General features: G+C 50.7%; 14 non-coding genes across 14 annotated transcripts; all 14 read left to right on the top strand.

The window, feature by feature from the left end:
- Positions 1–140: 140 nt before the first annotated feature.
- On the top strand, positions 141–212 carry trnam-cau (transfer RNA methionine (anticodon CAU)). The gene has a single exon. It is a non-coding gene; the product is annotated as a tRNA-Met (tRNA).
- A 3,285-nt stretch (positions 213–3,497) lies between these two features.
- On the top strand, positions 3,498–3,569 carry trnam-cau (transfer RNA methionine (anticodon CAU)). The gene has a single exon. It is a non-coding gene; the product is annotated as a tRNA-Met (tRNA).
- Positions 3,570–6,813: 3,244 nt separating this feature from the next.
- Positions 6,814–6,887, top strand: trnan-guu (transfer RNA asparagine (anticodon GUU)). The gene has a single exon. It is a non-coding gene; the product is annotated as a tRNA-Asn (tRNA).
- A 982-nt stretch (positions 6,888–7,869) lies between these two features.
- Positions 7,870–7,951, top strand: trnas-cga (transfer RNA serine (anticodon CGA)). The gene has a single exon. It is a non-coding gene; the product is annotated as a tRNA-Ser (tRNA).
- Positions 7,952–9,145: 1,194 nt separating this feature from the next.
- Positions 9,146–9,216, top strand: trnag-gcc (transfer RNA glycine (anticodon GCC)). The gene has a single exon. It is a non-coding gene; the product is annotated as a tRNA-Gly (tRNA).
- A 342-nt stretch (positions 9,217–9,558) lies between these two features.
- Positions 9,559–9,632, top strand: trnat-agu (transfer RNA threonine (anticodon AGU)). Its single transcript has one exon. It is a non-coding gene; the product is annotated as a tRNA-Thr (tRNA).
- Positions 9,633–11,980: 2,348 nt separating this feature from the next.
- Positions 11,981–12,052, top strand: trnam-cau (transfer RNA methionine (anticodon CAU)). The gene has a single exon. It is a non-coding gene; the product is annotated as a tRNA-Met (tRNA).
- A 1,535-nt stretch (positions 12,053–13,587) lies between these two features.
- trnag-gcc (transfer RNA glycine (anticodon GCC)) lies at positions 13,588–13,658 on the top strand. The gene has a single exon. It is a non-coding gene; the product is annotated as a tRNA-Gly (tRNA).
- A 342-nt stretch (positions 13,659–14,000) lies between these two features.
- Positions 14,001–14,074, top strand: trnat-agu (transfer RNA threonine (anticodon AGU)). The gene has a single exon. It is a non-coding gene; the product is annotated as a tRNA-Thr (tRNA).
- A 2,357-nt stretch (positions 14,075–16,431) lies between these two features.
- On the top strand, positions 16,432–16,503 carry trnam-cau (transfer RNA methionine (anticodon CAU)). Its single transcript has one exon. It is a non-coding gene; the product is annotated as a tRNA-Met (tRNA).
- A 1,535-nt stretch (positions 16,504–18,038) lies between these two features.
- trnag-gcc (transfer RNA glycine (anticodon GCC)) lies at positions 18,039–18,109 on the top strand. Its single transcript has one exon. It is a non-coding gene; the product is annotated as a tRNA-Gly (tRNA).
- A 342-nt stretch (positions 18,110–18,451) lies between these two features.
- On the top strand, positions 18,452–18,525 carry trnat-agu (transfer RNA threonine (anticodon AGU)). The gene has a single exon. It is a non-coding gene; the product is annotated as a tRNA-Thr (tRNA).
- Positions 18,526–20,417: 1,892 nt separating this feature from the next.
- trnad-guc (transfer RNA aspartic acid (anticodon GUC)) lies at positions 20,418–20,489 on the top strand. The gene has a single exon. It is a non-coding gene; the product is annotated as a tRNA-Asp (tRNA).
- A 387-nt stretch (positions 20,490–20,876) lies between these two features.
- On the top strand, positions 20,877–20,948 carry trnai-uau (transfer RNA isoleucine (anticodon UAU)). Its single transcript has one exon. It is a non-coding gene; the product is annotated as a tRNA-Ile (tRNA).
- Positions 20,949–22,789: the final 1,841 nt, after the last annotated feature.

Below are 22,789 nucleotides of genomic sequence, written 5' to 3'. Positions count from 1 at the left end.
GGCGCCTTCGATCACTCATCCACCCAACCTAAAACGGTGCCCTGATCAGGAAAAAAAAACTGTGACCTTGTGAGGTTCACTGACAACAGAGGACACTCAAAAGGAGCCGCACAAAGCAGGGTACTTGTACAGATGTCGGCAGCAGAGTGGCGCAGCGGTAGCGTGCTGGGCCCATAACCCAGAGGTCGATGGATCGAAACCATCCTCTGCTATGGCTGTGCTCTTTACGTGTCCTTTGAAGAGCTTGCAGATGTATTGTCTTTGTTACTTAGCTGACCTGGTCCAGTAAAGAGTTCACGCTTCCTTTACTGCTGTTCTCGATGCATTTATTGCTCTTGAGTGCATTCACACGCCATTGCGGGACATTGAAGCATCGCGAAACACCGCAACTGTCCTCACTCGTCCATTGTCACTCTTATGGACTTGAAGAATCCCAGCCAGTTTCCGTTCGTTTCGGGGAACCTCCTCCTCTTTGACGATCACCACATCTCCAACTTGCATGTTTCTTCTTGGCGTATGCCATCTTTGTCTCAGAGCAATGTTGGTCAGATACTCCTTCCACCATTTGTTCCAGAACTATTCCGACAAATATTGCAATTATCTCCATCTCATTTTAGTATACAAGTCCATCCATCCATCCATTTTCCTCCACTTATCCAGGTCCAGGTCGCGGGGGGCAGCAGTCTTAGTAGGGAAGCCAAGATTTCCCGGTCCCCGGCCACCTCCTCCAGCTCCACCGGGAGGACACCAAGGTGTTCCCAGGCCAGCTGTGAGACATAATCCCTCCAGCGTGTCCTAGGTCTGCCCCGGGGCCTTTTCCCGGCTGGGTATGCCCGGAACACCTCACCAGGGAGGCGTCCGGGAGGCATCCGGACTAGATGCCCGAGCTACCTCAACTGACTCCTCTCGATGTGAAGGAGAAGCGGCTCTACTCTGAGCCCTCCCGGATGACTGAGCTCCTCACCCTATCTCTTAGGGTGAGTCCAGCTACCTTACGGAGGAAACTCATTTCAGCCGCCTGTATCCGAGATGTCATTCTTTCGGTCATGACCCAAAGCTCATGACCATAGGTGAGGGTGGGAACATAGATCGACCGGTAAATTGAGAGCTTTTTTAACCACAACGGTCCGTTACAGCGACCGCATTACTGCCGAGGCTGCGCCGATCCGTCTGTCGACCTCACGCTCCCACTTTCCCTCTCTACGCCTGTACTGTGGGAGTCCTACACACAATTTCCCGCTGTCCAGTTCGCCCAGCATGCCAACGCTCTTCCTCCGCCAGGGATATTCCCCAGCTGCTGGCACTGTCCGCTCCAACCACACCGGCTGCGTCATCCGCTTTGGTGGGCCGACTTCAGGTGGAAGGTACGATATCCTGGGCGGGGGAAGCTTCTCCTACCACAGCATTAATTGACTCTGGGGCGGACGAGAACTTCATTGATAGCGGACTGGTCAGTTCTCTTAACATTCCTACTGTTGAGCTTGTCCCCCACAAGAATGTCTGCTCGCTAGATGAACATCACCTGGCATGCATTACGCATCACAATTTTTTCCCTGAGAAACTAGGTTGGCTGTGGAATTGATTAAACATCAAGAAGTCCACATCAATTAAAAAAATAATTAAAAAGTGATATCCTGGCCGAAAAAGGTCCGGTTAGCTCAGTCGGGAGAGCATGAGACTCTTAATATCAGGGTCGTGGGTTCGAGCCCCACATCTTTTGGTGATACAGACCTGGTAGACCCAAATGAGTAGTGAGGGTGTGCTGGGAACGTCTGGCAGAGTCTCCCGTTCGTCGAGTCTTCAACTCTCACCTCTGGCAGAGCTTCACCTGCATCCCGGGGGAGGACCGGGATATTGAGTCCGAATGGGCCATATTCCGTGCCTCCATTGCTGAGGCGGCTGACCGGAGTTGCAGCTGCAAGGCCGTCGGTGCCAGTCGTGGCTGCAGGCCCCGAACCCGATGGTGGACACCAGAAGTCAGGGCCGCCGTCAAGCTGAAGAAGGAGTCCTATCCAGCATTGATGGCTTGTGGGACTCCGGAAGCAGCTGACAGGTACTGTCAGGCCAAACGGTTCGCGGCTTCGGCGGTTGTCCAGGCAAAAACTCGGGTGTGGGAGGAATTCGGTGAGGCCATGGAGCACGACTTTCGGTCGGCCTCGAAGGGGTTCTGGCAAACCGTCCGGCGCCTCCGAAAAGGGAAGCAGAGCCCAGTCCACACTGTTTACAGTGGAGACGGGGCCTGCTGACCTCGACTGGGGATTTGTTTTGGTGAAGTAGGTGCAGACACATCTATTAAAAAATGAAAATACAAAATATACAGAATGCAGTATAAATATATGTACGCAGTCTGTTTTTTGTTTGTTATTCCGAAAGTGCAGTCTGATTGTTTTTCCTAAGAGTCCAAACTGAGCGTTAATTTAACGCATATAGAGTGTCAAAGTGGCAGGGTGAGGCAGAGGTGGGGTGTGAACAGTGTCAGGGGGGGTTCCGGGCCTTGTTGATGAGGCTGACAGCAGACAGGAAGAAACTTGTTTTTGTGGCGTGAGGTTTTGGTCCTGATGGACCGCAGCCTCCTCTCAAAGAGACTGTGTCCGGGGTAAAAAAAAAAAAAACTATCAAGACAGCCTCAAGGTCCAAAAGTGTTAAGGCAGTCCCATAGTGTCCCCACATCATGCCATGTGTCTATTTGCCTTGAGACATGAGTAAATTAGCTTAAATGCTAACATGCTAATGGTCATCATGTTAGCGCCAAGCAAGAGAGTCCTTTTTCAGTCGGGTCTAAAAGTGGGGGCAATGTGAAGCTGTGTCTGTGCCACCTACTATGTTGCTGTGTCCCCGGTCCAGTGTGTTCCCATCTTGGGTTGGAATGTCCCCATGCTGGTAACGGGTGGGGAATACAGTCCGTTGATGAGGATAAGTGGGATGGATTTCAGTGGTTAAAGTCTCCAGCTACCATGAAAACGGTCATGGGCCATGAGCCTATTCTGAATTACCCTTTGGCCAATCGACACCACATCAACTCAGCAGCAGTCCTCGTTAGTATAGTGGACAGTCTCTCCGCCTGTCACGTGGAAGACCGGGGTTCGATTCCCCGACGGGGAGTTCCTCTTTTGTATGTCACAATGTCACGTTGAACCTTGAGTCGGGTTGCGGTTGCAACAACCAGTCCGGTTAAACAAACCTTTCTCATTAGAACAAAACCTCTCTTAATCTTCTTCTCACGGTGTTCAGGTGTCTTTTACAATCTGACAGTCTTTTGCTGCCAAATCATTCCAGGCGTGGATAATGAAGCTGACCAGGAAAATGACAGCTGTGGGATTTCAACCAGAGCCTCCTGAGCGTAAGGAACCTTAATCTGGCGCCTTCGATCACTCATCCACCCAACCTAAAACGGTGCCCTGATCAGGAAAAAAAAACTGTGACCTTGTGAGGTTCACTGACAACAGAGGACACTCAAAAGGAGCCGCACAAAGCAGGGTACTTGTACAGATGTCGGCAGCAGAGTGGCGCAGCGGTAGCGTGCTGGGCCCATAACCCAGAGGTCGATGGATCGAAACCATCCTCTGCTATGGCTGTGCTCTTTACGTGTCCTTTGAAGATCTTGCAGATGTATTGTCTTTGTTACTTAGCTGACCTGGTCCAGTAAAGAGTTCACGCTTCCTTTACTGCTGTTCTCGATGCATTTATTGCTCTTGAGTGCATTCACACGCCATTGCGGGACATTGAAGCATCGCGAAACACCGCAACTGTCCTCACTCGTCCATTGTCACTCTTATGGACTTGAAGAATCCCAGCCAGTTTCCGTTCGTTTCGGGGAACCTCCTCCTCTTTGACGATCACCACATCTCCAACTTGCATGTTTCTTCTTGGCGTATGCCATCTTTGTCTCAGAGCAATGTTGGTCAGATACTCCTTCCACCATTTGTTCCAGAACTATTCCGACAAATATTGCAATTATCTCCATCTCATTTTAGTATACAAGTCCATCCATCCATCCATTTTCCTCCACTTATCCAGGTCCAGGTCGCGGGGGGCAGCAGTCTTAGTAGGGAAGCCAAGATTTCCCGGTCCCCGGCCACCTCCTCCAGCTCCACCGGGAGGACACCAAGGTGTTCCCAGGCCAGCTGTGAGACATAATCCCTCCAGCGTGTCCTAGGTCTGCCCCGGGGCCTTTTCCCGGCTGGGTATGCCCGGAACACCTCACCAGGGAGGCGTCCGGGAGGCATCCGGACTAGATGCCCGAGCTACCTCAACTGACTCCTCTCGATGTGAAGGAGAAGCGGCTCTACTCTGAGCCCTCCCGGATGACTGAGCTCCTCACCCTATCTCTTAGGGTGAGTCCAGCTACCTTACGGAGGAAACTCATTTCAGCCGCCTGTATCCGAGATGTCATTCTTTCGGTCATGACCCAAAGCTCATGACCATAGGTGAGGGTGGGAACATAGATCGACCGGTAAATTGAGAGCTTTTTTAACCACGACGGTCCGTTACAGCGACCGCATTACTGCCGAGGCTGCGCCGATCCGTCTGTCGACCTCACGCTCCCACTTTCCCTCTCGACGCCTGTACTGTGGGAGTCCTACACACAATTTCCCGCTGTCCAGTTCGCCCAGCACGCCAACGCTCTTCCTCCGCCAGGGATATTCCCCAGCTGCTGGCACTGCCCGCTCCAACCACACCGGCTGCGTCATCCGCTTTGGTGGGCCGACTTCAGGTGGAAGGTACGATATCCTGGGCGGGGGAAGCTTCTCCTACCACAGCATTAATTGACTCTGGGGCGGACGAGAACTTCATTGATAGCGGACTGGTCAGTTCTCTTAACATTCCTACTGTTGAGCTTGTCCCCCACAAGAATGTCTGCTCGCTAGATGAACATCACCTGGCATGCATTACGCATCACAATTTTTTCCCTGAGAAACTAGGTTGGCTGTGGAATTGATTAAACATCAAGAAGTCCACATCAATTAAAAAAATAATTAAAAAGTGATATCCTGGCCGAAAAAGGTCCGGTTAGCTCAGTCGGGAGAGCATGAGACTCTTAATATCAGGGTCGTGGGTTCGAGCCCCACATCTTTTGGTGATACAGACCTGGTAGACCCAAATGAGTAGTGAGGGTGTGCTGGGAACGTCTGGCAGAGTCTCCCGTTCGTCGAGTCTTCAACTCTCACCTCTGGCAGAGCTTCACCTGCATCCCGGGGGAGGACCGGGATATTGAGTCCGAATGGGCCATATTCCGTGCCTCCATTGCTGAGGCGGCTGACCGGAGTTGCAGCTGCAAGGCCGTCGGTGCCAGTCGTGGCTGCAGGCCCCGAACCCGATGGTGGACACCAGAAGTCAGGGCCGCCGTCAAGCTGAAGAAGGAGTCCTATCCAGCATTGATGGCTTGTGGGACTCCGGAAGCAGCTGTCAGGCCAAACGGTTCGCGGCTTCGGCGGTTGTCCAGGCAAAAACTCGGGTGTGGGAGGAATTCGGTGAGGCCATGGAGCACGACTTTCGGTCGGCCTCGAAGGGGTTCTGGCAAACCGTCCGGCGCCTCCGAAAAGGGAAGCAGAGCCCAGTCCACACTGTTTACAGTGGAGACGGGGCCTGCTGACCTCGACTGGGGATTTGTTTTGGTGAAGTAGGTGCAGACACATCTATTAAAAAATGAAAATACAAAATATACAGAATGCAGTATAAATATATGTACGCAGTCTGTTTTTTGTTTGTTACTCCGAAAGTGCAGTCTGATTGTTTTTCCTAAGAGTCCAAACTGAGCGTTAATTTAACGCATATAGAGTGTCAAAGTGGCAGGGTGAGGCAGAGGTGGGGTGTGAACAGTGTCAGGGGGGGTTCCGGGCCTTGTTGATGAGGCTGACAGCAGACAGGAAGAAACTTGTTTTTGTGGCGTGAGGTTTTGGTCCTGATGGACCGCAGCCTCCTCTCAAAGAGACTGTGTCCGGGGTAAAAAAAAAAAAAAACTATCAAGACAGCCTCAAGGTCCAAAAGTGTTAAGGCAGTCCCATAGTGTCCCCACATCATGCCATGTGTCTATTTGCCTTGAGACATGAGTAAATTAGCTTAAATGCTAACATGCTAATGGTCATCATGTTAGCGCCAAGCAAGAGAGTCCTTTTTCAGTCGGGTCTAAAAGTGGGGGCAATGTGAAGCTGTGTCTGTGCCACCTACTATGTTGCTGTGTCCCCGGTCCAGTGTGTTCCCATCTTGGGTTGGAATGTCCCCATGCTGGTAACGGGTGGGGAATACAGTCCGTTGATGAGGATAAGTGGGATGGATTTCAGTGGTGGACAGTATCTCCGCCTGTCACGTGGAAGACCGGGGTTCGATTCCCCGACGGGGAGTTCCTCTTTTGTATGTCACAATGTCACGTTGAACCTTGAGTCGGGTTGCGGTTGCAACAACCAGTCCGGTTAAACAAACCTTTCTCATTAGAACAAAACCTCTCTTAATCTTCTTCTCACGGTGTTCAGGTGTCTTTTCCATCCTGTCGATGGAGTTTGACTTGATTCTTTGTCACGCAGTCTGAAATTGGCAAACTGAGAAATTCTGATTGAGTGACCAATGCAGTCTGTCCATTTTAATACATTTCGTCTCAACTCATGTTGAAAAAGGACAGAGCCATTTCCGTGAGAGCACAAGACCCCTGGATTGTACCCAAAAATACTTTGCGTTCATCAAAGAGTAAAGAGTCCTGGTTTGCAATGCCTCGATTGTTACGCCAGAAGGTGCGAGTCACATCCAAAACAAAGGGCATGCTGGAAGCATAGCATGCGTTAGTATGGCTTCAACTGAACAGAAGTTGGCAGGGTGTGAGTCTCTGTGGCGCAATCGGTCAGCGCGCTCGGCTGTTAACCGGGAGGCTGGTGGTTCGAGCCCACCCAGGGACGTTCTCTGGATGCATCAGTGTCACTGTTCATTCGTGTTTGCGCTCCACTCTTGCACAGCACTTGTGTGGTTCCCAATTGGCAAACTGTGTGTCAATGACTTTTCAAAAGCACATTACAGCTTCCATGGTCTAACACATTTGATCAGAAGATAGGTTGATCAAGTCACAGATTTCAGTTTGTTTCTGCACAGGTCTGGTGAAACACAGAAGCTCTGCTTGAAAACATTAGCTTTTGCAAAAGCGCCAGCCAGGATTATAGATTAAGAGATGACGGAATGCTTTTATGTTAAAAGGAATCAAGTCAAACCCCATCAACTGGTAAGCAGGGGCCCTTAAGAGAAGACACTGTACACTGTTGTGATTTTTTGACAGACATGTCTAGTAAACAGGAGATCCTGGGTTCAAATCCCAGCAGTGCCTTCTCTGTGTTTCAGCAGCTCCTATGCTGTTATTTAAAATAAATGTTGTTCTTGTTCTGTTGAATAAATACCCATCATTTCTGATGTCATATGTAGTATACCTGTCACATGTACTGCAATGCTCCCTACAAAGACAATACCCTTGTGTATTTGGACATTTGCAGGTTTAAGAAAACAGACAGACCACATCAGCCAAATATCTTTGTCTTGTCTGAGTGGTCAGACAAGACAAAGTTTGAGCCAGTCACCTGAACATTAGACTTTTGATCTGAGTGTCCGGGATTCAAGTCCCTGTTCAGGTGACCAGTGATAGGGTCTGAGGTCCACTTGCAAACGCCTCCTTTTTGCCCACAAAATACAAGGGCAACAGGACAATCCCTTGGTACTTTATGGAAACGATGTGAGGTGCCTGGCTTTTAACTAGAAGTGGAAAGACTTGTGTAGCCCCTCACACAAACCATGTGTCTTCCTCCCATGCACATGTTGCCAGCTGATCCTTGACATCAGCAAAATTTTGGTTCTAGGACAATGGGGTCACCTGCCCCCATTGGTCTTTTCCAAGCGGTCACGGTGGCCGAGAGGTGAAGGCGTTGGACTCGAAATCCAATGGGGTTTCCCCGCACAGGTTCGAATCCTGTCTGTGACGCTTTGGTTGGGCATTTGTTGCCGCCATGCTGTTTACCTTGTGGTGGAGTACTGTTGGTTATGAGGGCCGGGGTGTTGTCCTTTCGCGGTCCGCATTCTCTACACTGGTGGTCTGGATTTTGGGTACAGGTTAATGGGGTCCACTGTCCCCATTGATCTGCTGCTTGCAGTCTCGGTGGCCGAGAGGTTTGTTGCCACTCTGCTTTGACATGCTGTTTTCTGTACCTCTCCCCTGTACCTCTCAGCGGCCTTGTCGAGGGTGTTTCACAGGTGGGTGGTGTGATGTTTGGTATGGGGGCCGGTGGGTGGTCGCCGTTTTGTTGTTCCTGGAGCACATAAAGAAGAGTGGCCAGTACGGGGGGTTGAACCCGTGGCGTTATTAGCACCACACGCCGACCAACTGAGCTAACCGGGATAGCGGCAGAGAGCTGCTGGAATGACAAGGCGCTACGAAACGCATATCGGGCGGAGCCTCTCCGACCCACACGTCGGCTCCAAATCCCACCTCCTGGGGCTCTTCCAGCACCACTCCTCTCTCCCTGCTCCAGCAGCGGAGCGCCGTCTGACGACATCGGGAGTGTCGTCCCCATGCAACTGGGAGCCAGTCGCCCTTCGCCAGCGGAGAGGAGTCACCGTCTACGCCTGTGGCTGTGCCTGTACTGTGGGAGTCCTACACACAATTTCCCGCTGTCCAGTTCGCCCAGCACGCCAATGCTCTTCCTCCGCCAGGGATATTCCCCAGCTGCTGGCACTGCCCGCTCCAACCACACCGGCTGCGTCATCCGCTTTGGTGGGCCGACTTCAGGTGGAAGGTACGATATCCTGGGCGGGGGAAGCTTCTCCTACCACAGCATTAATTGACTCTGGGGCGGACGAGAACTTCATTGATAGCGGACTGGTCAGTTCTCTTAACATTCCTACTGTTGAGCTTGTCCCCCACAAGAATGTCTGCTCGCTAGATGAACATCACCTGGCATGCATTACGCATCAGACGTGCACCATATCCTTGGTGCTGTCGGGAAACCACCACAAGGTCACTAATTTTTTTCTTATGCCCTCTCGCTCAGCTCTGTTAGTACTCGGCCTCCCCTGGCATCCCTTGCGTGTGTTGTGATGTTTTGTCATTCAGCGCCACTTTGCAGAGGCACATCCACTCGACAATTTAATTTGTTCTCCGACAGTGTTTCCCAATGTGGCAATGGTGGTTCAGTGGTAGAATTCTCGCTTGCCAAGCGGGAGGCCCGGGTCCGATTCCCGGCCAATGCAGTATATCTCAGCTTATACCTTTCTTTAGAGCTCATGTTGAAAAAGTACAAAGGCTCTTTTCCTGCGAAAGTGCAGTATTCAGACTGACACCTGAAACGTAACAGACCGGACCACCCGAGAGTTAAGGTGGACAGCACTTTGTGAAACCTGACTGCAGTCATGCTGTTGTAGTCTCTGTCGCGCAATTGCTCAGCACGTTTGGCTGTTAACTGAGAGGTTGGTGGTTCGATCCCACCCAGGGACTCTCAATTCACACAATTGTTGGACTTTGGACTCCCTCCCTTGTATGAACATTTTTCCCCATTGGCGAACTGTTTTTGTGTTGGTGCCAGATGCACTGCTGGCACTGTGGCTAAGCTGGTCAAAGTGCCTGTCTAGTAAACAGGCGATCCTGGGTTCAAATCCCAGCGGTGCTTGGTCAGTGAAACTTTGGCAGCTGATTTCTGAACCATGTACTTCTTTTTGTCACTTGCCCTTCAAGAACGAATTGACGTTGCATCCACAGCTGACGTGATTGTTGTGGATCCCATTACGCCAGAAGGTGCTTGAATCCATTTTTTTAATTAAACCATTACCTGTGAGCGGTAAGTTACACCATTGCACTAAACATTGTTAGAATAGTTAGTAATGGAGTTAGTAGTGAATAACTAACAATGCTTGTGGGGATTTTTTTTTGGTTTTGGACATCTTTCAGATAAATAAGCATGCAAACTGACCCGGGAACATCATGGCTGTTCCTGACAAATGAACATAACGGGAGGGTTAAGATGACTACACTTCCAAAGTTCTCAGCTATGACTGAACCTCTCGCTCCTTTTTTTCCTGAGAAACTAGGTTGGCTGTGGAATTGATTAAACATCAAGAAGTCCACATCAATTAAAAAAATAATTAAAAAGTGATATCCTGGCCGAAAAAGGTCCGGTTAGCTCAGTCGGGAGAGCATGAGACTCTTAATATCAGGGTCGTGGGTTCGAGCCCCACATCTTTTGGTGATACAGACCTGGTAGACCCAAATGAGTAGTGAGGGTGTGCTGGGAACGTCTGGCAGAGTCTCCCGTTTGTCGAGTCTTCAACTCTCACCTCTGGCAGAGCTTCACCTGCATCCCGGGGGAGGACCGGGATATTGAGTCCGAATGGGCCATATTCCGTGCCTCCATTGCTGAGGCGGCTGACCGGAGTTGCAGCTGCAAGGCCGTCGGTGCCAGTCGTGGCGGCAGGCCCCGAACCCGATGGTGGACACCAGAAGTCAGGGCCGCCGTCAAGCTGAAGAAGGAGTCCTATCCAGCATTGATGGCTTGTGGGACTCCGGAAGCAGCTGACAGGTATTGTCAGGCCAAACGGTTCGCGGCTTCGGCGGTTGTCCAGGCAAAAACTCGGGTGTGGGAGGAATTCGGTGAGGCCATGGAGCACGACTTTCGGTCGGCCTCGAAGGGGTTCTGGCAAACCGTCCGGCGCCTCCGAAAAGGGAAGCAGAGCCCAGTCCACACTGTTTACAGTGGAGACGGGGCCTCCTGACCTCGACTGGGGATTTGTTTTGGTGAAGTAGGTGCAGACACATCTATTAAAAAATGAAAATACAAAATATACAGAATGCAGTATAAATATATGTACGCAGTCTGTTTTTGTTTGTTATTCCGAAAGTGCAGTCTGATTGTTTTTCCTAAGAGTCCAAACTGAGCGTTAATTTAACGCATATAGAGTGTCAAAGTGGCAGGGTGAGGCAGAGGTGGGGTGTGAACAGTGTCAGGGGGGGTTCCGGGCCTTGTTGATGAGGCTGACAGCAGACAGGAACAAACTTGTTTTTGTGGCGTGAGGTTTTGGTCCTGATGGACCGCAGCCTCCTCTCAAAGAGACTGTGTCCGGGGTAAAAAAAAAAAAACTATCAAGACAGCCTCAAGGTCCAAAAGTGTTAAGGCAGTCCCATAGTGTCCCCACATCATGCCATGTGTCTATTTGCCTTGAGACATGAGTAAATTAGCTTAAATGCTAACATGCTAATGGTCATCATGTTAGCGCCAAGCAAGAGAGTCCTTTTTCAGTCGGGTCTAAAAGTGGGGGCAATGTGAAGCTGTGTCTGTGCCACCTACTATGTTGCTGTGTCCCTGGTCCAGTGTGTTCCCATCTTGGGTTGGAATGTCCCCATGCTGGTAACGGGTGGGGAATACAGTCCGTTGATGAGGATAAGCGGGATGGATTTCAGTGGTTAAAGTCTCCAGCTACCATGAAAACGGTCATGGGCCACGAGCCTATTCTGAATTACCCTTTGGCCAATCGACACCACATCAACTCAGCAGCAGTCCTCGTTAGTATAGTGGACAGTATCTCCGCCTGTCACGTGGAAGACCGTGGTTCGATTCCCCGATGGGGAGTTCCTCTTTTGTATGTCACAATGTCACGTTGAACCTTGAGTCGGGTTGCGGTTGCAACAACCAGTCCGGTTAAACAAACCTTTCTCATTAGAACAAAACCTCTCTTAATCTTCTTCTCACGGTGTTCAGGTGTCTTTTACAATCTGACAGTCTTTTGCTGCCAAATCATTCCAGGCGTGGATAATGAAGCTGACCAGGAAAATGCCAGCTGTGGGATTTCAACCAGAGCCTCCTGAGTGTAAGGAACCTTAATCTGGCGCCTTCGATCACTCATCCACCCAACCTAAAACGGTGCCCTGATCAGGAAAAAAAAACTGTGACCTTGTGAGGTTCACTGACAACAGAGGACACTCAAAAGGAGCCGCACAAAGCAGGGTACTTGTACAGATGTCGGCAGCAGAGTGGCGCAGCGGTAGCGTGCTGGGCCCATAACCCAGAGGTCGATGGATCGAAACCATCCTCTGCTATGGCTGTGCTCTTTACGTGTCCTTTGAAGAGCTTGCAGATGTATTGTCTTTGTTACTTAGCTGACCTGGTCCAGTAAAGAGTTCACGCTTCCTTTACTGCTGTTCTCGATGCATTTATTGCTCTTGAGTGCATTCACACGCCATTGCGGGACATTGAAGCATCGCGAAACACCGCAACTGTCCTCACTCGTCCATTGTCACTCTTATGGACTTGAAGAATCCCAGCCAGTTTCCGTTCGTTTCGGGGAACCTCCTCCTCTTTGACGATCACCACATCTCCAACTTGCATGTTTCTTCTTGGCGTATGCCATCTTTGTCTCAGAGCAATGTTGGTCAGATACTCCTTCCACCATTTGTTCCAGAACTATTCCGACAAATATTGCAATTATCTCCATCTCATTTTAGTATACAAGTCCATCCATCCATCCATTTTCCTCCACTTATCCAGGTCCAGGTCGCGGGGGGCAGCAGTCTTAGTAGGGAAGCCAAGATTTCCCGGTCCCCGGCCACCTCCTCCAGCTCCACCGGGAGGACACCAAGGTGTTCCCAGGCCAGCTGTGAGACATAATCCCTCCAGCGTGTCCTAGGTCTGCCCCGGGGCCTTTTCCCGGCTGGGTATGCCCGGAACACCTCACCAGGGAGGCATCCGGGAGGCATCCGGACTAGATGCCCGAGCTACCTCAACTGACTCCTCTCGATGTGAAGGAGAAGCGGCTCTACTCTGAGCCCTCCCGGATGACTGAGCTCCTCACCCTATCTCTTAGGGTGAGTCCAGCTACCCTACGGAGGAAACTCATTTCAGCCGCCTGTATCCGAGATGTCATTCTTTCGGTCATGACCCAAAGCTCATGACCATAGGTGAGGGTGGGAACATAGATTGACCGTTAAATTGAGAGCTTTTTTAACCACGACGGTCCGTTACAGCGACCGCATTACTGCCGAGGCTGCGCCGATCCGTCTGTCGACCTCACGCTCCCACTTTCCCTCTCTACGCCTATACTGTGGGAGTCCTACACACAATTTCCCGCTGTCCAGTTCGCCCAGCACGCCAACGCTCTTCCTCCGCCAGGGATATTCCCCAGCTGCTGGCACTGCCCGCCCCAACCACACCGGCTGCGTCATCCGCTTTGGTGGGCCGACTTCAGGTGGAAGGTACGATATCCTGGGCGGGGGAAGCTTCTCCTACCACAGCATTAATTGACTCTGGGGCGGACGAGAACTTCATTGATAGCGGACTGGTCAGTTCTCTTAACATTCCTACTGTTGAGCTTGTCCCCCACAAGAATGTCTGCTCGCTAGATGAACATCACCTGGCATGCATTACGCATCAGACGTGCACCATATCCTTGGTGCTGTCGGGAAACCACCAAAAGGTCACAAATTTTTTTCTTATGCCCTCTCGCTCAGCTCTGTTAGTACTCGGCCTCCCCTGGCATCCCTTGCGTGTGTTGTGATGTTTTGTCATTCAGCGCCACTTTGCAGAGGCACATCCACTCGACAATTTAATTTGTTCTCCGACAGTGTTTCACAATGTGGCATTGGTGGTTCAGTGGTAGAATTCTCGCTTGCCAAGCGGGAGGCCCGGGTCCGATTCCCGGCCAATGCAGTATATCTCAGCTTATACCTTTCTTTAGAGCTCATGTTGAAAAAGTACAAAGGCTCTTTTCCTGCGAAAGTGCAGTATTCAGAATGACACCTGAAACGTAACAGACCGGACCACCCGAGAGTTAAGGTGGACAGCACTTTGTGAAACCTGACTGCAGTCATGCTGTTGTAGTCTCTGTCGCACAATTGCTCAGCACGTTTGGCTGTTAACTGAGAGGTTGGTGGTTCGATCCCACCCAGGGACTCTCAATTCACACATGTGTTGGACTTTGGACTCCATCCCTTGTATGAACATTTTTCCCCATTGGCGAACTGTTTTTGTGTTGGTGCCAGATGCACTGCTGGCACTGTGGCTAAGCTGGTCAAAGTGCCTGTCTAGTAAACAGGAGATCCTGGGTTCAAATCCCAGCAGTGCCTGGGTGCTTGGTCAGTGAAACTTTGGCAGCTGATTTCTGAACCATGTACTTCTTTTTGTCACTTGCCCTTCAAGAACGAATTGACGTTGCATCCACAGCTGACGTGATTGTTGTGGATCCCATTACGCCAGAAGGTGCTTGAATCCATTTTTTTAATTAAACCATTACCTGTGAGCGGTAAGTTACACCATTGCACTAAACATTGTTAGAATAGTTAGTAATGGTGTTAGTAGTGAATAACTAACAATGCTTGTGGGGATTTTTTTTTGGTTTTGGACATCTTTCAGATAAATAAGCATGCAAACTGACCCGGGAACATCATGGCTGTTCCTGACAAATGAACATAACGGGAGGGTTAAGATGACTACACTTCCAACGTTCTCAGCTATGACTGAACCTCTCGCTCCTTTTTTCCCTGAGAAACAAGGTTGGCTGTGGAATTGATTAAACATCAAGAAGTCCACATCAATTAAAAAAATAATTAAAAAGTGATATCCTGGCCGAAAAAGGTCCGGTTAGCTCAGTCGGGAGAGCATGAGACTCTTAATATCAGGGTCGTGGGTTCGAGCCCCACATCTTTTGGTGATACAGACCTGGTAGACCCAAATGAGTAGTGAGGGTGTGCTGGGAACGTCTGGCAGAGTCTCCCGTTCGTCGAGTCTTCAACTCTCACCTCTGGCAGAGCTTCACCTGCATCCCGGGGGAGGACCGGGATATTGAGTCCGAATGGGCCATATTCCGTGCCTCCATTGCTGAGGCGGCTGACCGGAGTTGCAGCTGCAAGGCCGTCGGTGCCAGTCGTGGCGGCAGGCCCCGAACCCGATGGTGGACACCAGAAGTCAGGGCCGCCGTCAAGCTGAAGAAGGAGTCCTATCCAGCATTGATGGTTTGTGGGACTCCGGAAGCAGCTGACAGGTACTGTCAGGCCAAACGGTTCGCGGCTTCGGCGGTTGTCCAGGCAAAAACTCGGGTGTGGGAGGAATTCGGTGAGGCCATGGAGCACGACTTTCGGTCGGCCTCGAAGGGGTTCTGGCAAACCGTCCGGCGCCTCCGAAAAGGGAAGCAGAGCCCAGTCCACACTGTTTACAGTGGAGACGGGGCCTCCTGACCTCGACTGGGGATTTGTTTTGGTGAAGTAGGTGCAGACACATCTATTAAAAAATGAAAATACAAAATATACAGAATGCAGTATAAATATATGTACGCAGTCTGTTTTTTGTTTGTTATTCCAAAAGTGCAGTCTGATTGTTTTTCCCAAGAGTCCAAACTGAGCGTTAATTTAACGCATATAGAGTGTCAAAGTGGCAGGGTGAGGCAGAGGTGGGGTGTGAACAGTGTCAGGGGGGGTTCCGGGCCTTGTTGATGAGGCTGACAGCAGACAGGAAGAAACTTGTTTTTGTGGCGTGAGGTTTTGGTCCTGATGGACCGCAGCCTCCTCTCAAAGAGACTGTGTCCAGGGTAAAAAAAAAAAAACTATCAAGACAGCCTCAAGGTCCAAAAGTGTTAAGGCAGTCCCATAGTGTCCCCACATCATGCCATGTGTCTATTTGCCTTGAGACATGAGTAAATTAGCTTAAATGCTAACATGCTAATGGTCATCATGTTAGCGCCAAGCAAGAGAGTCCTTTTTCAGTCGGGTCTAAAAGTGGGGGCAATGTGAAGCTGTGTCTGTGCCACCTACTATGTTGCTGTGTCCCTGGTCCAGTGTGTTCCCATCTTGGGTTGGAATGTCCCCATGCTGGTAACGGGTGGGGAATACAGTCCGTTGATGAGGATAAGCGGGATGGATTTCAGTGGTTAAAGTCTCCAGCTACCATGAAAACGGTCATGGGCCACGAACCTATTCTGAATTACCCTTTGGCCAATCGACACCACATCAACTCAGCAGCAGTCCCCGTTAATATAGTGGACAGTATCTCCGCCTGTCACGTGGAAGACCGTGGTTCGATTCCCCGATGGGGAGTTCCTCTTTTGTATGTCACAATGTCACGTTGAACCTTGAGTCGGGTTGCGGTTGCAACAACCAGTCCGGTTAAACAAACCTTTCTCATTAGAACAAAACCTCTCTTAATCTTCTTCTCACGGTGTTCAGGTGTCTTTTACAATCTGACAGTCTTTTGCTGCCAAATCATTCCAGGCGTGGATAATGAAGCTGACCAGGAAAATGCCAGCTGTGGGATTTCAACCAGAGCCTCCTGAGCGTAAGGAACCTTAATCTGGCGCCTTCGATCACTCATCCACCCAACCTAAAACGGTGCCCTGATCAGGAAAAAAAAACTGTGACCTTGTGAGGTTCACTGACAACAGAGGACACTCAAAAGGAGCCGCACAAAGCAGGGTACTTGTACAGATGTCGGCAGCAGAGTGGCGCAGCGGTAGCGTGCTGGGCCCATAACCCAGAGGTCGATGGATCGAAACCATCCTCTGCTATGGCTGTGCTCTTTACGTGTCCTTTGAAGAGCTTGCAGATGTATTGTCTTTGTTACTTAGCTGACCTGGTCCAGTAAAGAGTTCACGCTTCCTTTACTGCTGTTCTCGATGCATTTATTGCTCTTGAGTGCATTCACACGCCATTGCGGGACATTGAAGCATCGCGAAACACCGCAACTGTCCTCACTCGTCCATTGTCACTCTTATGGACTTGAAGAATCCCAGCCAGTTTCCGTTCGTTTCGGGGAACCTCCTCCTCTTTGACGATCACCACATCTCCAACTTGCATGTTTCTTCTTGGCGTATGCCATCTTTGTCTCAGAGCAATGTTGGTCAGATACTCCTTCCACCATTTGTTCCAGAACTATTCCGACAAATATTGCAATTATCTCCATCTCATTTTAGTATACAAGTCCATCCATCCATCCATTTTCCTCCACTTATCCAGGTCCAGGTCGCGGGGGGCAGCAGTCTTAGTAGGGAAGCCAAGATTTCCCGGTCCCCGGCCACCTCCTCCAGCTCCACCGGGAGGACACCAAGGTGTTCCCAGGCCAGCTGTGAGACATAATCCCTCCAGCATGTCCTAGGTCTGCCCCGGGGCCTTTTCCCGGCTGGGTATGCCCGCAACACCTCACCAGGGAGGCGTCCGGGAGGCATCCGGACTAGATGCCCGAGCTACCTCAACTGACTCCTCTCGATGTGAAGGAGAAGCGGCTCTACTCTGAGCCCTCCCGGATGACTGAGCTCCTCACCCTATCTCTTAGGGTGAGTCCAGCTACCCTACGGAGGAAACTCATTTCAGCCGCCTGTATCCGAGATGTCATTATTTCGGTCATGACCCAAAGCTCATGACCATAGGTGAGGGTGGGAACATAGATCGACCGGTAAATTGGGAGCTTTTTTAACCACGACGGTCCGTTACAGCGACCGCATTACTGCCGAGGCTGCGCCGATCCGTCTGTCGACCTCACGCTCCCACTTTCCCTCTCTACGCCTGTACTGTGGGAGTCCTACACACAATTTCCCGCTGTCCAGTTCGCCCAGCACGCCAACGCTCTTCCTCCGCCAGGGATATTCCCCAGCTGCTGGCACTGCCCGCTCCAACCACACCGGCTGCGTCATCCGCTTTGGTGGGCCGACTTCAGGTGGAAGGTACGATACCCTGGGCGGGGGAAGCTTCTCCTACCACAGCATTAATTGACTCTGGGGTGGACGAGAACTTCATTGATAGCGGACTGGTCAGTTCTCTTAACATTCCTACTGTTGAGCTTGTCCCCCACAAGAATGTCTGCTCGCTAGATGAACATCACCTGGCATGCATTACGCATCAGACGTGCACCATATCCTTGGTGCTGTCGGGAAACCACCAAAAGGTCACTAATTTTTTTCGTATGCCCTCTCGCTCAGCTCTGTTAGTACTCGGCCTCCCCTGGCATCCCTTGCGTGTGTTGTGATGTTTTGTCATTCAGCGCCACTTTGCAGAGGCACATCCACTCGACAATTTAATTTGTTCTCCGACAGTGTTTCACAATGTGGCATTGGTGGTTCAGTGGTAGAATTCTCGCTTGCCAAGCGGGAGGCCCGGGTCCGATTCCCGGCCAATGCAGTATATCTCAGCTTATACCTTTCTTTAGAGCTCATGTTGAAAAAGTACAAAGGCTCTTTTCCTGCGAAAGTGCAGTATTCAGAATGACACCTGAAACGTAACAGACCGGACCACCCGAGAGTTAAGGTGGACAGCACTTTGTGAAACCTGACTGCAGTCATGCTGTTGTAGTCTCTGTCGCACAATTGCTCAGCACGTTTGGCTGTTAACTGAGAGGTTGGTGGTTCGATCCCACCCAGGGACTCTCAATTCACACATGTGTTGGACTTTGGACTCCCTCGCTTGTATGTACATTTTTCCCCATTGGCGAACTGTTTTTGTGTTGGTGCCAGCTGCACTGCTGGCACTGTGGCTAAGCTGGTCAAAGTGCCTGTCTAGTAAACAGGAGATCCTGGGTTCAAATCCCAGCAGTGCCTGGGTGCTTGGTCAGTGAAACTTTGGCAGGTGATTTCTGAACCATGTACTTCTTTTTGTCACTTGCCCTTCAAGAACGAATTGACGTTGCATCCACAGCTGACGTGATTGTTGTGGATCCCATTACGCCAGAAGGTGCTTGAATCCATTTTTTTAATTAAACCATTACCTGTGAGCGGTAAGTTACACCATTGCACTAAACATTGTTAGAATAGTTAGTAATGGAGTTAGTAGTGAATAACTAACAATGCTTGTGGGGATTTTTTTTTGGTTTTGGACATCTTTCAGATAAATAAGCATGCAAACTGACCCGGGAACATCATGGCTGTTCCTGACAAATGAACATAACGGGAGGGTTAAGATGACTACACTTCCAAAGTTCTCAGCTATGACTGAACCTCTCGCTCCTTTTTTCCCTGAGAAACTAGGTTGGCTGTGGAATTGATTAAACATCAAGAAGTCCACATCAATTAAAAAAATAATTAAAAAGTGATATCCTGGCCGAAAAAGGTCCGGTTAGCTCAGTCGGGAGAGCATGAGACTCTTAATATCAGGGTCGTGGGTTCGAGCCCCACATCTTTTGGTGATACAGACCTGGTAGACCCAAATGAGTAGTGAGGGTGTGCTGGGAACGTCTGGCAGAGTCTCCCGTTCGTCGAGTCTTCAACTCTCACCTCTGGCAGAGCTTCACCTGCATCCCGGGGGAGGACCGGGATATTGAGTCCGAATGGGCCATATTCCGTGCCTCCATTGCTGAGGCGGCTGACCGGAGTTGCAGCTGCAAGGCCGTCGGTGCCAGTCGTGGCGGCAGGCCCCGAACCCGATGGTGGACACCAGAAGTCAGGGCCGCCGTCAAGCTGAAGAAGGAGTCCTATCCAGCATTGATGGCTTGTGGGACTCCGGAAGCAGCTGACAGGTACTGTCAGGCCAAACGGTTCGCGGCTTCGGCGGTTGTCCAGGCAAAAACTCGGGTGTGGGAGGAATTCGGTGAGGCCATGGAGCACGACTTTCGGTCGGCCTCGAAGGGGTTCTGGCAAACCGTCCGGCGCCTCCGAAAAGGGAAGCAGAGCCCAGTCCACACTGTTTACAGTGGAGACGGGGCCTGCTGACCTCGACTGGGGATTTGTTTTGGTGAAGTAGGTGCAGACACATCTATTAAAAAATGAAAATACAAAATATACAGAATGCAGTATAAATATATGTACGCAGTCTGTTTTTTGTTTGTTATTCCGAAAGTGCAGTCTGATTGTTTTTCCTAAGAGTCCAAACTGAGCGTTAATTTAACGCATATAGAGTGTCAAAGTGGCAGGGTGAGGCAGAGGTGGGGTGTGAACAGTGTCAGGGGGGGTTCCGGGCCTTGTTGATGAGGCTGACAGCAGACAGGAAGAAACTTGTTTTTGTGGCGTGAGGTTTTGGTCCTGATGGACCGCAGCCTCCTCTCAAAGAGACTGTGTCCGGGGTAAAAAAAAAAAAAAACTATCAAGACAGCCTCAAGGTCCAAAAGTGTTAAGGCAGTCCCATAGTGTCCCCACATCATGCCATGTGTCTATTTGCCTTGAGACATGAGTAAATTAGCTTAAATGCTAACATGCTAATGGTCATCATGTTAGCGCCAAGCAAGAGAGTCCTTTTTCAGTCGGGTCTAAAAGTGGGGGCAATGTGAAGCTGTGTCTGTGCCACCTACTATGTTGCTGTGTCCCCGGTCCAGTGTGTTCCCATCTTGGGTTGGAATGTCCCCATGCTGGTAACGGGTGGGGAATACAGTCCGTTGATGAGGATAAGTGGGATGGATTTCAGTGGTTAAAGTCTCCAGCTACCATGAAAACGGTCATGGGCCATGAGCCTATTCTGAATTACCCTTTGGCCAATCGACACCACATCAACTCAGCAGCAGTCCTCGTTAGTATAGTGGACAGGATCTCCGCCTGTCATGTGGAAGACCGGGGTTCGATTCCCCGACGGGGAGTTCCTCTTTTGTATGTCACGTTGAACCTTGAGTCGGGTTGCGGTTGCAACAACCAGTCCGGTTAAACAAACCTTTCTCATTAGAACAAAACCTCTCTTAATCTTCTTCTCACGGTGTTCAGGTGTCTTTTACAATCTGACAGTCTTTTGCTGCCAAATCATTCCAGGCGTGGATAATGAAGCTGACCAGGAAAATGACAGCTGTGGGATTTCAACCAGAGCCTCCTGAGCGTAAGGAACCTTAATCTGGCGCCTTCGATCACTCATCCACCCAACCTAAAACGGTGCCCTGATCAGGAAAAAAAAACTGTGACCTTGTGAGGTTCACTGACAACAGAGGACACTCAAAAGGAGCCGCACAAAGCAGGGTACTTGTACAGATGTCGGCAGCAGAGTGGCGCAGCGGTAGCGTGCTGGGCCTATAACCCAGAGGTCGATGGATCGAAACCATCCTCTGCTATGGCTGTGCTCTTTACGTGTCCTTTGAAGAGCTTGCAGATGTATTGTCTTTGTTACTTAGCTGACCTGGTCCAGTAAAGAGTTCACGCTTCCTTTACTGCTGTTCTCGATGCATTTATTGCTCTTGAGTGCATTCACACGCCATTGCGGGACATTGAAGCATCGCGAAACACCGCAACTGTCCTCACTCGTCCATTGTCACTCTTATGGACTTGAAGAATCCCAGCCAGTTTCCGTTCGTTTCGGGGAACCTCCTCCTCTTTGACGATCACCACATCTCCAACTTGCATGTTTCTTCTTGGCGTATGCCATCTTTGTCTCAGAGCAATGTTGGTCAGATACTCCTTCCACCATTTGTTCCAGAACTATTCCGACAAATATTGCAATTATCTCCATCTCATTTTAGTATACAAGTCCATCCATCCATCCATTTTCCTCCACTTATCCAGGTCCAGGTCGCGGGGGGCAGCAGTCTTAGTAGGGAAGCCAAGATTTCCCGGTCCCCGGCCACCTCCTCCAGCTCCACCGGGAGGACACCAAGGTGTTCCCAGGCCAGCTGTGAGACATAATCCCTCCAGCGTGTCCTAGGTCTGCCCCGGGGCCTTTTCCCGGCTGGGTATGCCCGGAACACCTCACCAGGGAGGCGTCCGGGAGGCATCCGGACTAGATGCCCGAGCTACCTCAACTGACTCCTCTCGATGTGAAGGAGAAGCGGCTCTACTCTGAGCCCTCCCGGATGACTGAGCTCCTCACCCTATCTCTTAGGGTGAGTCCAGCTACCTTACGGAGGAAACTCATTTCAGCCGCCTGTATCCGAGATGTCATTCTTTCGGTCATGACCCAAAGCTCATGACCATAGGTGAGGGTGGGAACATAGATCGACCGGTAAATTGAGAGCTTTTTTAACCACGACGGTCCGTTACAGCGACCGCATTACTGCCGAGGCTGCGCCGATCCGTCTGTCGACCTCACGCTCCCACTTTCCCTCTCGACGCCTGTACTGTGGGAGTCCTACACACAATTTCCCGCTGTCCAGTTCGCCCAGCACGCCAACGCTATTCCTCCACCAGGGATATTCCCCAGCTGCTGGCACTGCCCGCTCCAACCACACCGGCTGCGTCATCCGCTTTGGTGGGCCGACTTCAGGTGGAAGGTACGATATCCTGGGCGGGGGAAGCTTCTCCTACCACAGCATTAATTGACTCTGGGGCGGACGAGAACTTCATTGATAGCGGACTGGTCAGTTCTCTTAACATTCCTACTGTTGAGCTTGTCCCCACAAGAATGTCTGCTCGCTAGATGAACATCACCTGGCATGCATTACGCATCACAATTTTTTCCCTGAGAAACTAGGTTGGCTGTGGAATTGATTAAACATCAAGAAGTCCACATCAATTAAAAAAATAATTAAAAAGTGATATCCTGGCCGAAAAAGGTCCGGTTAGCTCAGTCGGGAGAGCATGAGACTCTTAATATCAGGGTCGTGGGTTCGAGCCCCACATCTTTTGGTGATACAGACCTGGTAGACCCAAATGAGTAGTGAGGGTGTGCTGGGAACGTCTGGCAGAGTCTCCCGTTCGTCGAGTCTTCAACTCTCACCTCTGGCAGAGCTTCACCTGCATCCCGGGGGAGGACCGGGATATTGAGTCCGAATGGGCCATATTCCGTGCCTCCATTGCTGAGGCGGCTGACCGGAGTTGCAGCTGCAAGGCCGTCGGTGCCAGTCGTGGCTGCAGGCCCCGAACCCGATGGTGGACACCAGAAGTCAGGGCCGCCGTCAAGCTGAAGAAGGAGTCCTATCCAGCATTGATGGCTTGTGGGACTCCGGAAGCAGCTGACAGG

The sequence above is a fragment of the Doryrhamphus excisus genome, linkage group LG6 (assembly GCF_037039965.1).
Source record: "Doryrhamphus excisus strain RoL-2023G ecotype Guam linkage group LG6, RoL_Dexc_Guam_v1.1, whole genome shotgun sequence".
In the NCBI taxonomy this organism is placed as follows: Eukaryota; Metazoa; Chordata; class Actinopteri; order Syngnathiformes; family Syngnathidae; genus Doryrhamphus; species Doryrhamphus excisus.
The sequence above is the reverse complement of the archived record's forward strand: the minus strand, read 5'-3'. Positions and strand labels throughout refer to the sequence as shown.